The sequence below is a fragment of the Cornus florida genome, unplaced genomic scaffold (genome assembly GCF_030987335.1).
Source record: "Cornus florida cultivar Cherokee Brave unplaced genomic scaffold, ASM3098733v1 CherokeeBrave_3.0.0_Hap2_Chr04, whole genome shotgun sequence".
Classification (NCBI taxonomy): Eukaryota; Viridiplantae; Streptophyta; class Magnoliopsida; order Cornales; family Cornaceae; genus Cornus; species Cornus florida.
Genome location: NW_026775574.1, coordinates 52,688,701 through 52,701,559, shown reverse-complemented (window position 1 = coordinate 52,701,559; position 12,859 = coordinate 52,688,701). Strand labels below are relative to the sequence as shown.

The following is a 12,859-nucleotide window of genomic DNA, read 5'->3' as shown; positions in this document are numbered from 1 at the left end:
TGTCAATATAGTGCAAAAATATCTCAGCAATAACAGTACAAGTATTAATGGCAGATAATGAGTAGGAGAGAGAATGGAAGAATTATGTAATAGGATCTGGAGTCATCATGTCAGCAATGTGCTACAACATATCAGACATCTAATTGCTATAGCGAGTGAGAGAAGTGGTAAGGTCTGTCCTCAATGCTCTCAGCTCACACCTCACCGCAGCTATATCGGCCCGCTGGTCATTAGCTCGCCTGACTAAATCATCGTGTCTCCCTACTAGATCATCATGTCTCCTCACCAGGTCATCATGCCAGCTCGTGACATCCTTATGCTGCCTAGTTATATTTGCTCTAAAAGAAATAAAGTCTATGTGCAGCCGAGCTACCTCGGATCTATAGCTAAAATCAGTACTAGTATGGCGGGATCGAGTGTCGGTTTGTGCTATCAGCTTGGTGGGAGGGACATGAGAAGGGCCAACCTGCTAAGATGCAGTGGGCACACTCGGCTGTGAGGTAGAACCTAAAGTCATAATGCAACGCCTCTGTCTGGGGGGAGATCTGTCTGCAGCATCATCCTCTGGAGCTGCCTCTGCTACTGCTCTCTCTCTATCAAGCCGTCTCTTCATGTCTCTGTTCTTCCTGTTCTTAAGGCAGGAAATGTAAGTCTTTGTCGACCTAGCCTGATCATATGCTCTCTTCTCCCTCTCTGCATCAGCCTCAGGAATCTCATCTGGGTCAAACTGGTAACCCTAATCCAGGAGCAACTGTGCAATCAGATGGCCATAATATAAAGGCCAAGTCGCAGCTCTAGAATTCTATGTGTAATGACCCGAGTTTTGATTCAACCCGGTGGGTCAGTGTTGAACCGAAGATTGACCCAATAATGGATCCAAATGCGGAAGCAAGAAACAAGACAACGGTCTCCCAAGGCACTACATGCCTTTAAGACACTTTGATGACCTTCCATAAGGTCAAGGAACTCAAAGAAAGTAGGTGCGGAAGCAAAACATAAACCAAGTCTCACGAGATATAGATTATCTCTCAGACGCAAATGTGACCTTCCATGAAGTCACGGAACCCAAAGAAATAACCGGAAGTGGAAACTAGGATAAAAAGGTTAAATGAAACCATATGGCACCAATGACACCTAAAAGGACAATATCTAGTTCAAACTAGATCACGTATGCCATTAAATGGCTTAAACAAGATGAACAAGGTCAAGTGGGAGCGAATCAAACAAGGTTAACCTGTCTAAGCAAGAAACCAAATAAACTCAAAAGGCAGCTCCATTTCGGTCGACCGAAATGGAGCATCGGTCTGCCGAAATGAGCCAGGAGAAAAGAAAAGAAAGAGCTCCCAGTTCGGTCGATCGAAGTGACAAACCGGTCGACCGGTTTGAGGCTTGAGATAAAAAGATGAGTTTCGGTCGACCGAAATAGAGAACCGGTCGACCAAAATGGGCCTCGATAGGGAAAATGGCTATTGGAGTTAGAAGATTTTGATGAACAAATGAAACCAAAGGAGAATCGGTCGACCGAAACAGGTCGAAAAACTAAGAATCAGGCCTGCTATGCACCAAATGATGAAAGAATTCCTAAGTCTCATTGGAATCCCCCATGGCATGATCAATTTGCATTATAAGCTAATGTGTGATGATTTGAACATATACGCAAGTGTAATATGACATTTTAAACATGTTACAATGGCCTACGGCCTCATTACATTCCATTTACAAAGTTTGACATGCCAAACCTCCATGGTTGATAAAAAAATACATTTTAAAACAAAATGTGGCACCAAATGAGTGCAAGTGCAAATGTAAACATGCTTGGCCCTTGGCCTCATATTATACATGTTGAATACAATGAAAAGAGTGTATTTATGTACACATTACATAAATGAAATCAAAGAATACAAGTTTGATACATGAGGCTACCAAATGATATTTCATGCTAACACTTGCATGAAATGGAAACTCAAAGCTACAAGCTATCCTAATGAACGACAAGCATCACGAGCCAAGTCTTCGTACCTGAACAAATCCCCCAGTAACTTCGGGTTGAGTAAACAAGTTTACTCGTAGAGAATAAGCATGCATCGACTCAATTTCTTTAGAGATTTTTAGACTAACATGAAATAGTTCAAAAGGGTCATGCCACCTAATGTCTATGTCAAGAGAGAGACTCAGGGAGCATCCGAAGCTACCATAGGATGATATCGACACGAATCATGGTATATATATATATATATATATATATATATATATGAAACAAATCAAGTTAGGATAATTAAACTAAACTCGGAAAAGAAAATTAAACGGAAAAAATTTAAACGTAAAATTTCAGAAAAAAGAAAGGGAGGAAAATGACCGGGTCACTACAACCTACCCTCCTCAAAGGAATTTCATCCCCGAAATTCGGAACATACAGGAGAACGAAATAGAGCAAGGACCGAACAAAAGGTTAAACCAAGGACAGCTCATAAAGCACTGAAGGACAACCCTAGAGATTTCAAGATCAACTGAAAGAACGCAAAACCATGAACTGTGACAACACCTCATACGAATCGGCACATTAACTCAACGTCAACCACTGAGAGAATCCCAAGAGAACGAAACGTTGAAACACGATAAAAGGAAAGAGTGACAAGGTAGTATGGATAGTAACCAGAATCCGCCCACACTTACTCGTCAGTGTCGAAGATGTCGAAGATGCCCCAACCAAATCAACTCTGAAAAACTTATTGATACGGATGACGACAATGTCAGAGATGATCTTTACCAAAAGCACTACGGAAACCAGGCATCTGCGAGAGTTGGGGTAGCTAATCCCAAATCTCTGACAACAATGTCATATGTACCGCTACGCTTAAGGCCTTAGATCTAGAAGCCACGAAAGAAAAGGAAACAAAACGGTGCCTCCCTGGCACGCGTCTCATCCCACCAGACAAGGAAAAAGAAATGAATCGCAATCCTTTATGCTCACATGAGCCTTACTCGCATCAACCGACAACTAAGGTATCGAAACACCCAATCAAGAAAACAGACAAGAAGGTTCCCGACATGGATCCTGACAGAATGAATTTCTCCTATCCGAGGAGAAACTCGTGAAACAAGTACGCATCCAAAGAATACGATAGATCCTAAGTGACAGTGCCAAAACCAGACAGTTAAGATAAGCTTCTAAACAAGTTACCACATAAGCAAATAGACATGTTATCAAATCGAAACATATTATTAAGAAGCACGTAAGGCATGGTACGATAACACACGCGAATGAAAAACGTAAGGCATGCCTACAAATAATAGAAATCCAGATCATGTTATCAAGAAGCATATATACACATCAAGCATCCTTAACAAATAATAGATGTCTCAAAACACCTAAGTGTGTGAACATGTTATCATACAAGATATGTTTTCAAAAAGCCTTTAAACATTTAGAGCATGGCAACACAAGCATGATATGCACCCAAAACCCGTCGTCCAAGGTATTCGAACCCGGACGCTCTGATACCACTTGTAACGACCCTAGTTTTGATTCAACCCGGTAGGTCAGTGATGAACTGAAGATTGACCTCATAACAGATCCAGATGCGGAAGTAAGAAACAAGACAACGGTCTCCTAAGGCACTACACGCCTTTAAGACACTTTGATGACCTTCCATGAGGTCAAGGAACTCAAACAAAGTAGGTGCGGAAGCAAAAGATAAACCAAGTCTCACGAGATATAAATCATCTCTCAGACACAAATGTGACCTTCCATGAAGTCACGGAACCCAAAGAAATAACTAGAAGCGGAAACTACGACAAAAAGGTTAAATGAGATCCTATGGCGCCAATGACACCTAAGAGGACAATATCTAGTTCAAACTGGATCACGTACGCCATTAAATGGCTTAAACAAGATGAACAAGGTCAAGTGGGAGTGAATGAAACAAGGTTAACCTGTCTAGGCAACAAACCAAACAAACTCATAAGGAAGCTCCATTTTGGTCGAACGAAATGGAGCATCGGTCTGCCGAAATGAGCCAGGAGAAAAGAGAAGAAAGAGCTCCTAGTTCGGTCGACCGAAGTGACAAACCGGTCGACCAATTTGGGGATCGAGATAAAAAGATGAGTTTCGGTCAACTGAAACAGAGAACCGGTCAACAAAAATAGGCCTCGATAGGGAAAATGGCTACTGGAGTTGGAAGATTTGGTGAACAAATGAAACTAAAGGAGAATTGATCGACTGAAGTAAGCCATCGGTCGATCAAAATAGGTCGAAAAACTAAGAATCAGCCTACTATGCACCAAATGATGAAAGAATTCATAAGTCTCATTGAAATCCCCATGGCATGATCAATTTGCATTATAAACTAATGTGTGATGATGTGAACATACACGCAAGTGTAATATGAGATTTTAAACATGTTACAATGGCCTACGGCCTCATTACATTCCATTTACAAGGTTTGACATGCCAAACCTCCATGGTTGATAAAAAAAAATACATTTCAAAACAAAATGTGGCACCAAATGAGTGTAAGTACAAATATAAACATGCTTGGCCCTTGGCCTCATATTATACATGTGGAATACAATGAAAAGAGTGTACCTATGTACACATTACATAAATGAAATCAAAGAATACAAGTTTGATACATGAGGCTACTAAATGATATTTCATGCTAACACTAGCATGAAATGGAAACTCGAAGCTACAAGCTATCCCAATGAACGACAAGCATCACGAACCAAGTCTTCGTACCTGAACAAATCTCCCTTTAACTCCAGGGTGAGTAAACAAGTTTACTCGTAGAGAATGAGCATGCATTGACTCGATTTCTTTAGAGATTTTTAGACTAACATGAAATAGTTTAAAAGAGTCATGCCACCTAATGTCTATGTTAAGAGTGAGACTCAGGGAGCATCCAAAGCTACCATAGGATGATATCGACACGAATCATGGTATATATATACATATATGAAACAAATCAAGTCAGGATAATCCAAGAACACGATAAGACGAATACTAGAATACTAGGATCACATTATCAAATGCAATTTACATGATTGAGAGTAATACATGATATCAGGAACAAGGAATAATATCTATGCAGTTAAACAAGGATGGGACATTCCATGAAACACGAAAAAAGTTATACATGAAATCAAGAACAAGGCATAATATCAATGTATTTAAACAAGGATAGAATACTCCATATAACATGAAAAGAGTTTTAAATCTTCAATGAATGCAACACTTGAAATTTAAGGAATAAAATCACGAATGAAGCATAAAATCTATGTAATGAACCAAGATTGGTGCATTTCACATACACGACAAGTTGAAATCTTCAAGGAATAGCAACTTAAAATTTAAGGAGTAAAATCAACCAATGTGGAAACTCGGATAACGCCCGGATTAAAACCGTATTCTTGAGATCATTTTAGGTCTACTAACCCATGGGTACCTTTCCCCTAGTGCACACAATAGTGTAGGAGGACATTCCCCCGTACTAGAACCAAGTCTTAGCCATGTCAATTCTTGATTGATATCCCAAGTCCCAAAATCAACAAGTTGTGCAAACCAAGATAGTATAAAAATACAAGAAATGCATTAACCACGTTTCATGCACAACTAAGATTTTGGAACACATAAGTCATGCCCTAAGTTCTCAAATATGATGGTATGTGAAATGTCAAGAAATCATAGTGTACATCTATATAGACTAGAACCAAGATATATATAGCACATGAAATCTATTGAAGTAAATATACCACAAGTATAAGATAGATGATTCAATTACTCACTAAACAACACGTGTAATTAAACCATTCCAAGACAAATGTGCATGTTCATTAAATACATTAATGAAACCTAGCTACAAGGAGTCACGATGCTTGATAAAAAGATGAAGGTACAAGAAATACAAGTCCAATTCATAAGTTAACACGAGTTCAATATCAAAGCATGATTAACGCGATGGAAGCATATAAGGAAATTTAATCTACTTAAGGGATTAAATTGTCAAGATTACAAGGCAAGTCCAATTATTCCCCGAATAAGGCATGTCAATGGTCATGTCAAGGACAAGTTTAGTATCAAGTTACAAGTTCATTTCATACGATATACGACCATGTGAATTAAGTCCCATACAAAGGAAATAATTAAATAGAAGTTTCAAAACTTATCCGGTTATTCTCAAATTGTTACACGTGAAGGAACTTGTCATGAAAATCATGAATGCCAAGTTAGAAACTTAATCTAGACCTAGGAGCCATTGAATTGATTTTAATTAATTCATTTACTTAAAATCTTTAGATTTTGAAATTCATCCAAATGATCTCAATTTATTATATGTTATACAACATGTCAAGACTTGATTTAAAAATATGATACAAGTGAATTCTAAGCAAGACACGGCCATGAGTATTAAACTTTAACACTAGAAAAATAATAAATGAAAGGTTTCAAAACGAAATCAAATATTCTAGATTTAATATATATGAAATTATATAACATACATATCAAGAATATCAAGTCGGAATTCAAATGAGATGAATAGTACACATGGAATAAATTAATTAATCAATTAATTAAATATTCTCTAGATTTTAAAACACCTCCGATTACTCTCAAATTCATCTATGTTGAAGGGCATGCTAGGGCCTAATATAATATGCTAACACACATTGATTTCAAACTAGTTAAGGCCACATGAATTAAAATTTCACTTAAGATAAATATTAAATAAAAACTTCATTACTTATCCAAAAGCTCTCAATTTAATATATGTCAATGATCATGTCAAGGGGTAATATCCTATCATGCCACATATTTAAAACAAACTATGGACAACCAGGAAAATCAAATCTCATTCAAGAAAATTAAATAATAAAATCACTAGATTTTATATTTAAGTATGTAAACAAGTATTATAAGCATCAATATCATGCTATATAACAAGAATATAAATTATAACACCCCCTACCTCTATTTGAGATGAAAATCTCAAAAACTTACCGAAATAAAAGTGCTCTGAATCCGACGATATCGAAGGGTTTTGTCTGGGACAACACGATGAACAAGAATCCCCAAGAAGCCCCATGAAAATCACAACTTGACTTCAAACCTGAACTCAAAATTTGGTCAGAAATGGGTTCTAATAAGGCTGAAAGGTAGAGCACGACTAGGCGAACAACAAACGTTAAGGCCAAAGACTTTTCACTTAGGAAATCAAGTGGAGGAGAAGAAGAAAAGGTGGCAGCCCCATGGGCATCCATTGCTGCCGGCCAAGAGAGGTAGAAGAAGAAGAAAATCTGATTTTTCTTCTTTAAGTCCCAAATTTATAGAAAATCTCAAAAAGTGCCCCGCGAGGTCCAGAAAAGTGGATTTTGAGCAGACGTACTCAAACGGTGAAACTCTATGAACGAAAAAGATTCAAAATGAGAAAACATGAACAAAAAAAGAAACAGTGTCAAAAACTGAGTCCCGAGCAGAGAAATATGCCCCGAATAAGTTCGGCAACAACTAGGGTCAAAAACTCTGAAACTGGAGAAAAATGACCAGAACGGAATTCTAAGAGTACACGACTCAACGAAATGTGAAAATGAATCCCATACGAGGATCCAGGCTCCAGACGAGGTATATTTGCAATAACTTTCGTTAATTGCACAATAGCCCTTCCAAAAAGTAAAAACTGCACTAATGCCCCAGAATGAAAATATCTTCCAAAAATATTTTCTTAAAAACCCCTGAAATAAAATATCTTCAAAAGATATTTACGAAAAACACCATAAGAAAAGAAAAAGATTTTGAAGAATTGTGCATCCATGCCCCTATGGTCACTGGGAGCAACTAAAGTACTTTCTTGCAAAAGTAAAGATACGTATTTCGTGGAAATCACTGAGGATGAAGACACGTGAAGTCAAATACTAAGTCGGAACCTGAAAAGTGAGGTTTTGACAACAAAGTGACAAACGGGGAAAACAGAATAGGTAGAAAGACGAAATAGGGAAAAGGACAAAAGTGAATAATGTCTGAAAAGTGAAAATGTGGAAATGACTCGGTTCTCAAAGGAAGTTGTCAATCCAAATGAGTCTCAGAAACCATTTTTGAGCACTAAAGATGACACTATGAGATGAGAAACTGAACTCGGAAAAGAAAATTAAACGGAAAAAATTTATCCGTAAAATTTCAGAAAAAAGAAAGGGAGGAAAATGACCGGGTCACTACACTACGTATGATGCAGATTCTTCTAGAACTTTTGGATAAGCTACCAAATGAGTGTAGGTATAGAAATCCAGTAACCCTGGCTTAAATAGTAAAGAGCCTAAAAGATCCCTCCCACCTTTGAGTACCATGGCCTGATGGCAAAACATTGAGGTGCAACACTGAATCAAAGAACCAATACCGGTGATCAATCTCAACCCGATCTACAAAAGTGTGGCCTTTAAATGCAGCATGTGGAAATAATGCAGCGACCATGGTCTACTCAGGTGGAAAAGGTGGAGCAGTAGGATATAATGGATCCTGAGAATCAACAACCAATGGGGATGAGTGGGGGCATTGGCAAGCAGCAGCTATGGCCGGGAGAGAAATATTAATCTCCTGGCCGTCAATGGTGTCGTCCATTCGGAGGTGCTGGTAGAATAGTACAACCAACCGGGGATATACAACTGTATCTACTGGTGTCATAATAGCATCAATGCCCCTCTGAACCAGCTCATCATAGGACCACTTGGTCTGGTCCAATGCAGAGAAAAGATCACGGTCAAATCTGTACTCGGGCTCCTGCATCTTACGGGAGTAAGACTCAGCAGGAACCTCTAGAATAATAGTATGCTCGGTATCCATAGAAAATGGCTCAGAATGGACTGATGCAGAAGATGAAGACGATGAAGAAGACTCTGCCACTCGAGATGGAGGCTATGGAGCTCTTAGTACTCGCTTTCTAGCAAGATTTTTTCGTCTACGTTGCATCTGCAAAAGCAAGAAGAATAAGTTGGTGCACAAGTATAGAACAAGGTAAGCAACTAATAAGAAAACACAAAGCATGCCTGAATCAGATAGAAATAGCAAATAGACAAGTAAGATCATGCTTGTGCAAGAAATGATTAAGAAAGCTTCAAGATTATCATTCTACATGCCTCAGCTAGACAGAACAAATCAAAGCACAATAAGCAATCTTAGATATGCAATGACGGCATGGAGGGCAGAAAAGTCACATATGGAATATTTTAAGCAGAAATATGATCAACAGGGCAACCGTAGGCTGTGATGTGGATAAATGATGCAACGTGCATTCACGATCCAAAAACTCAAGTAGATGCTGCAATAACATGACAAGTAGACCCTAGGATGACATCGTATCAATTCCTAAGCAAGAATTTCTATAAATGGAATAGTTAAGATCAAATGGAGTAAACAGGATAACAAAAAGCATGGATAATCATGGTAAATGTTAACCTGGGATTCAAGAAGCAGGCATGTCATGTAATAAAGACTAACTGAAGTGCATGGTTGCAAAACACTACAATCAAAGCATGTTATGACGGGCAAGTGCAAGAAAGAATCCTGGACATGGTATGTAACTAGATGGCATATATCAGAATGACGCACATATATCAACAAAAACTCCAGATAAAGAAATATCCTGTACTGCAATGCAACAAAAGCAAAGTCCGGCCTATGATCACTCATGGCTCATGACCCCCTCTAAGGTTTAAATGAAGCAGAGAATCAAAAACTGAGAATACAAGAAACTTACCATAGTGGAATCAAAATCTGGACCAAAAAGAACCTCGGTTATAAGCCCTTACTTGGCTCTTAGAAATGAATCATAAGGTCATGATATTGAATGGCATTTAACAGACAAATATCCAGAGAATATACTCATATTCCCAAACTTGGTTCAAATTTCATTTCAAAATTTAATTAAAGCTCGGAAAGTGAGACTAAAGCCAAAGAATAGAAACTACATCCAAATCATGCATTTTAATCTCACGTTGGCATTACACAGCCCTAAAATTAGTTAGAAATCAATTCCAAAAAGATAGGCTCAAAGAATGCACAGAAACGCTCAAAAGTGTCAATGTGACATAAGTGTGTGCAAAATGGTGTTTATACAAGCAACAAGTTGCAATTATTCTCAAAGTGCACACAATTATTCAAAAGAAATCACATTTGATAAGTTTCAAGGTCTATAGGCAACAATGGAATCATATGACTTCAAAAAGTTGGGTTGGAACGCAATTAGTCATTTTACCAGAGAAGAGCAAAATCATGACAAGGATGCTTAAAATATATCAAACTTGAGCCCTAATATGGCAAAAATCAAGAATTTATCACCAACAAGTTCAAAGGCAGTTATCACATGCAAATGGATGGAAATGAATCAAATGGAACAAGCTTCAACTCAGACAAGGGCATTTTGGTCAACTTTGGAATTACTCAACACTTTTGGGGTCAAATTGGAATTTTTGAAAACTTTTTGAGTCAAAACATTCAATTGCATTGTATAAAAGCTTTATGACAAGAATCATGCAATGAATGAACATCAAAAGAAGGAATCATGCAACTCGACTTCTTATTCTTAAACAAGGTTCAAAAATTTCCCTTTTTAATCATTTGAAACCCAACAAGTGTGATCAAACATTCAAGAATCATTTTACTAAAACTATGCACTTGAATCATGGGTAAAAGTCAATTAGAAGTCAAAACTTTTCAAAGAAGTCCATTTGAAGCACTTTGAGCATTTAAGACAAGACTTTGCAAATTCAAGTTCAAAAGTACGATTTCAAGTCAAGTCATGCTTTCAATCAATTAAGACAATTTAAAGCACATCCATGCATTTCAAATTCATGACAAGTAAATGAAACAAGACAGCACTATGTTCACAACATTTCAATTTTTCAATGCCACTTTAAGTTCAAAAATATTTCAAGTTCAAAGAAATTTTCCTTTCCTTTAAGTCTCAAGACAAAAATTTCATTTTGACATTCAAATTTGCAATTCAAATCAACAAACATCATTCCAAATTCATTTCATTTTCAACTTGACACTCCAAAACCATTTTTCAAAGACTTGGAAATTTTCTCTTTTAAAATTCAATTCATCCTTTTAACTTTTAAAAACTCTTTGCAAATTCTATTTCAAGTCCAAAAATCAACCACATGCCTTTTTTGAATTTTAAAAACAAAGTTCAAAAAATTTTACGAAAATCCGGCACGGTTTCCCCTTAAAAAATGGACATCCCAAAATTTTTCAAACACAACAAATTCATGTATTTCATTCATTTAACAATATATGAAATAGAATCAATCACATTCAACAAATAGGGACACCGCCCACAATAATTCACAAATCCAATGAAAATTTTGCCCATTCTCCTTCTAACTACATCAACAACCATAGTCCATCATCCATGTCTATTTTGTTCCCATCAACATTCAACCAACATCAAAAGCCAATCCAAATCAAATGTTCCCAATATTTTTGCATTTTTATTTTTAATTTTTTAGTTGTTTTGATTATTTTCAATTTTTATTTTATTTTCCATTTTGATTTTCTACATTTTTAAGTTTTATATATCTACAAGCATATAAAAAATGCAAATAAAGTGCAACAATCAAATGAAATCAAAACAAAGAAAAATAAATAAAAGAGAAAATAAAGTAAACAAAATAAAAATAAAAATAAAAAGTATTCGGAACATACCCAACCCAAAGGAATGAAGAAGAGGATAAAACAAAGGGATTCGGGAAATTCTGGAAAAAAATTCGACCAACCGTGGTTAGAGAAGACGACTAGAGACTCGCTGGAGTCTTGTCGAAAATTGCAGAGCTTGCCGGAGCTTAGTTCGAGGTCTCCTTGACCTAAATCGGCCAGAGATAATGTCTTTGATGCTACCTGAAAGAGAAAAGAGGGATTAGATGGGGGGATTTGGCCTTGGGGCCAATTATTCCGCCGGCGGATTCTATGGAGATGGCAGCGAAGCTTGGCCGCTTGAGGTTTACCAGCGCTTGAGCAGGGAGGTGGAGTGGTGGTAGTTGTGATAGAGAGTGAGAGATTGAGGGAGGTTGAGAGAGACAGAAAGTGGCGAATTGGGAGAGGGAGAGATAGAGGGTTCGGCCGAGAGAAAACGAAGAGAATGAGAAGGAGGAATAGAGATAAGAAAGAAAGAAAAAGAAAAAGAAAAATAAAAAGAAAAGAAAAATAGGGGAGGAGGAGAGAGAAAAGAAAAAGAAAAATAAAATTAAGTTTTAGGAACTGAACGGCCAAAGGGTTTTCCAGAAATTGAAAAGACGCAATTTCGATCGATCGAATGAATTTGATCGATTGAACTTTTGGCTTTGATCGATTGAAATGTATTTCGATCGATTGGAACAAACTTTGATCAGTCAAAATGGAATTTGAAAAGTCCTCAATTCAGTGGGTTTGATCGATCGAAGTGGACTTTCGATCAATCGAACTAAAGTTCGATTGATCAAAACCTCACTGGAAGTGCACAAAATGCAAAAAATGGCCCGTAAGCCGGATTTTTCAATTCAACTCATATTTAGACGACACAGAAAACATAAAAACCAGAAATGAGGGAGGAATAGGGTTGGGAAACCCTACGAAATGCACTAGTCTTTAACGTCTCTAGTAAGACGTTGGGCTCTTTTAGCCTGGATAAAAAATCTTGTTATGCATCCCCTCCTTGACAGGGTGAATGGAATTTTGAATCCCACCCAACAAACCATTTCCTAAGGAACTTGTTAGATTTGATTCAAATGAGATTGAAGGTCTTTTGTCAATGAAACTATTGGGCTTCCATGCCCTTTCAACACTTGGTTTTAAATCAACATCTTTTGGAACTTTTTTGAAAGATAAACCATTTGA

At 37.3% G+C, this 12,859-nt stretch overlaps 1 long non-coding RNA gene across 1 annotated transcript; it reads right to left on the bottom strand.

Annotated features, from left to right (window-relative positions):
* Nucleotides 1-4,509: 4,509 nt before the first annotated feature.
* LOC132303239 (uncharacterized) lies at nt 4,510-12,389 on the bottom strand. Its single transcript, XR_009481150.1, has 2 exons — nt 11,764-12,389; nt 4,510-8,956 (listed from the first exon to the last, which is right to left on the bottom strand). It is a non-coding gene; the product is annotated as an uncharacterized LOC132303239 (long non-coding RNA).
* Nucleotides 12,390-12,859: the final 470 nt, after the last annotated feature.